The sequence below is a fragment of the Zalophus californianus genome, chromosome 12 (assembly GCF_009762305.2).
Source record: "Zalophus californianus isolate mZalCal1 chromosome 12, mZalCal1.pri.v2, whole genome shotgun sequence".
Lineage (NCBI taxonomy): Eukaryota > Metazoa > Chordata > Mammalia > Carnivora > Otariidae > Zalophus > Zalophus californianus.
In genome coordinates, this window is record NC_045606.1 from 73894033 (window position 1) to 73898183 (window position 4151).

The following is a 4151-nucleotide window of genomic DNA, read 5'->3' on the forward strand; positions in this document are numbered from 1 at the left end:
TTTTTGAAACTTAATTGCTGACATGATGCCCCCCTCACCCTCAAATACTTCAGTGTGCATTTCCTACAAACAAGGACCTTCCTCTACTTAACTGCAGTGTGACTGTCAAAACCAGAAAACTGACATTGACCCAGTACATCACTCTCCGCATCAACGATCCATTCAAGTTCCTCCAATTGTCCTAATACTCTTTTTTTTTTTAATAGCTAAAGGCTCTATTTCAGAATCATACATAGCATTTAGTTGTCCCTTTAGTTTTCTTCAGTCTGAAGCAGATCCTCAGAATTTCTTTGAGTTTCAAATCCTTAACACTTTTGAAGATTGAGGGCCAGTTACTTGGTAGAATGTCCTTCCGTTTGGGCTTGTCTGATATTTCCTCATGAGTGGATTTCTCAGGACCACTCCAAAGTAAGGCTGTGTTCTTCTCAGTGCATTAGAAACACATGTTTTCCATTTGTACAACTGGTGGCAGTGAAGATGTCGATCACTTGATGAAGGCCTATCGCCAGGTGCCTCTTCTCCCTTCCTACCCCCTGTCATTAATAAGTATTTTGTGGGGAGGACTTTGACACTATATAAATATCCTATTCTTCACTAACTTTCAATTTATTAGTGGGTTTATTTTATCTAAAGGACTGGTGAATTCCCATTTTATCGATAGGTTATAATCTGTGAGGATCACTATTTGGATGTCCAAATGGTGCTACATTTGGCTAGAAGGAGCCCGTGCGGTCTGGCTGTGTCTTTTTGACATGTCCCCGTCATTCTTTGGTCACTTCCTTGCTTTCTGGCACAACAAGACATTCTAAGCTTGTTTTGTACTTTCTTTGCCCCTAAAAGGAGCTCTGGGTTCCTTTTAGTGGAAAATGGAACGTGTTTTGAGAACAAGTGTCTTTGCCGGTGTGCGTTTTCCAGACTGTTGTTGTGACAGTTTCTCTCAGCTGCTTCTCTCCTCATTCCTTCCACATGCCCGTGGCTTTCCCACCCGCATGGCTCCCTCCCTTGCCCTCCTTGCTCCACAGGGCCCACGCTGTTTCTCTGTTGACATGTGGAAGCCCTAACTCTGGGGAGCAAGCAGCCACACGATGGCCGCCCGTGTCCTAAGAAAGGCTGGCCTGCTGTTGGCAGGTGTGCTGGACAACCCACTAGCCGTGGTTGGAGAAACCTGGTGCGGCAAGCACTTCTGGATACATGACCTCAGTGAGCTTAAACATCCGAATGGGTGTGAGTCATTCCCCAGCCCCAGTGGCTGACTTCCCCTTTTACATTGTGAGGACAACTGCCTTCCTGTTCTGCCTTAGTTCAGCTTTGCCTGGGATTGATTTCCTAAACTCTTTGAATTTTGAGGGTTGTTACCACGTCTCCTACCTGGCATCCTTTCTCCTCTAAGAAGGAAAATGTGAAAGGCCTGACTAATCCAGCCCTCCTAGTTTCTGCTCAGCCTGAGGACTTTCAGTCCGGCTGGCCCTTGGGACAGGGCCCACCGGTTCCCTCAAGCTTGTGAATGGAGGCTGGGGGCTGACCCTGGCTGGCCTCCCACGCCGTGCTCCCACACACTGCACGCTGGCCTTCCCGTCTGTGTCCCAGCTCCTGCGTCCTTGGTCTGCCATGACAACCAAGATGTAACTATTCAGATACTTTCATCCCCCTCCTTGGGCTCTCTGTCCTCTGCCAAACTTCCTCTATGCCCTTCTTGCTGTGGACTTTTTAAGTGTGACTTTCCACACTCCGTCCATCCCTGGGTTTAGTGAAGTCTTGAGCTGCACTTGCCCAACACTTCTGTCTTTTACTCCCGCACCTCCTAAGTGGACTTGAACCCTAGGTAGTTACCCAGGAGGGGAGACACCTGACCTCTGGGCAACTAATCCAGAGGCCAGCAAGAGGCCCTTGACATGCCTGGGAAGAAGGCTCAGTTTCTTTCTTTCACTGAACGAGGGGCGAGAGGGAGAGACAGGCTGTGGGGGTGTGAGGTTGTGACAGAGAGATAGAGCTAGCAGTCATGTGGGGCCACGTGCAATTTTAACAAGTGAGGAAAAAGACTAAGAAAAAGGAAGAGGAAGCTGAACTACAGAGAGAATAAGAGAGGCCATCACGCGAATGAAAAGTGGAGAGGAAGCTTCCTTGGTCTCCAACATCTTTCTAGAAATAAATGTCAGTTCCTTCAAAGCCTAGCTGCATGTTGCTTCCTGTTCAGGGGTTCTGTCAGATCTCATATTCTTAGAATAAGCTGCCCATTTTTGGTGTTATTTTGAGTGGATTTCCGTTTGTTGCCATCAAAAGAGCCTTTCTTGAACGTTCTTGATGGCTGCATTGCCTTCAATTTCTCTCCAGTGGAGCCTGTTCTCCCATGCCCTGGGAGAGGGGCCAGTGTCCCTCTCACCCCCCAGTGCTGCTTCCCTGCAAATGTTTCTGCAACACTTTTTAAAACAAACTGTCTTTTTAGGTCCATGTCCAGCACAGGGAGGTACTATCCTCTCCCCTGTCACCCACTCATATCCAGACACTTTTCTAGGTAATAATAATAATAAATGTCAGAAGTTCTGTTCTCCTTCCTTCTTCCCTTGCCATTATCCTGGGCAACCTCAGCATCCACACAGATGATTCATGCACTAGGTTATTCCTATATTCTGCACCCTATCTATTCCCAAAATAATGAAAACAACATATTAAAAAATGGTACCTATCTTATAGCTTAGGACATACTTTCCCAGTCATAATTTCGTTCTGTTTTGATTTTTGAACTCCACTGCCAAAGCCACACCATAGACTCACCCCCTTATACCTGCCTCACTTCCAAAACCTGGGTGTCTCCATTCTCCTTTAATGAAGACAATCTCCTGGGCTCCATTATTTTCCTTTAGTTTCTCCCAAAAGCCTTCTCTTAGGTGTCATCAGAGCCTGTGTCTTTACTCTTCCAGAATCTTATAGGCTCCCAGCTCCCTTCCGTTTCCTGCCCGCTCAGCCAGGGTCTGATGCTTGGCCTCCGCAGCGCTGCCAGGAAGCTGGGGCCAGCATCTCTCACCTCGGCAGATCTCCTCTGCCCTCACCTGGTCCATCCTCCTTGTCCCCGACCCCTGCTCCTGATGGTCAGCCCCTCACCACTCAGGTGTGTCATTCTCTCCATTTCCCCCTCTCCTGCCCTCTCCCTTTCTCATTTCAGCGATGTCCTAAATGCCATTTAAAAATATTTTGTTAATGCTTTGTGAACTCCGGGTCTCTACTGTCTTCTTCTCGGCCCCAGCCCCCCTTCTCCCTGCACTCTTCCTCACCGTGCTCCAGTCTCCTCCAGGATATGACCACATCCATTTTTCCTCTTTCTCTAACATCTCAGCGTCAGATCCCCTTCTCACTGATTTAAATGAATGGTGAAACATTTCTATAGAAACCAACCCTTCTTCAATCTCGCTTCTCCCTGAAGCTGCCATTCACTATTTTCTCACCCCCTTCTTTAGAGTTTCTACTCAACACTCTGTCACACATTCCTTCTTCAACCCTCCAAATTCTGTCCTGACAGAACCTCCTTTTTCAGAGGAAAACAATGACTGTCTGATTTCCTAATTCCAACTTGACCACAAAACCCTGGGAAGTCTCCTCTTTTGGCCTTCATGACACTCTTTCCCCAGATTCTCCTTGAAGCTCTCTGACCCAAGTTTTCCTTTGTCATTCTTTAAATGTGGGCCTCTCCCAAAGTTCTCATCTTGGTCCTGGAAGGCCTTCTTGCTTTGCTTCCCTCCCAGCACCATGTCATTCTCTCCCACAGCTTCACCCACATGCTGGTCACTTCCCCACCCACTTTGACTCCACCCCATCTCTTCTGAGCTCCTGACCTACATTTCCAACCGCCAATGGGACATCTCACTCCAAACTTGGCATGTCTCCCACTGAACTCAGAGTCTTTATCCTACAAGTCACCCATCTTGTGTACATGCCACCAACAACCAGCCACGTACATAGAAACCTTGGAGGGTGACTTCTCACAGTTCACCAGTAGCTCATGCTGCCAGGTGGCCGTGCAGTTTGTGACCGTTCTGGAATTCAGGGCCTCCCTCTCTCTCCCTGCTCAACTGCCATTGCCATCTTCCTGGTTCACCTCCCTCCAAACTCCTCTCTTTTCAACCTTAAAAACAGCGATTTAATCATCCCATTTCCAC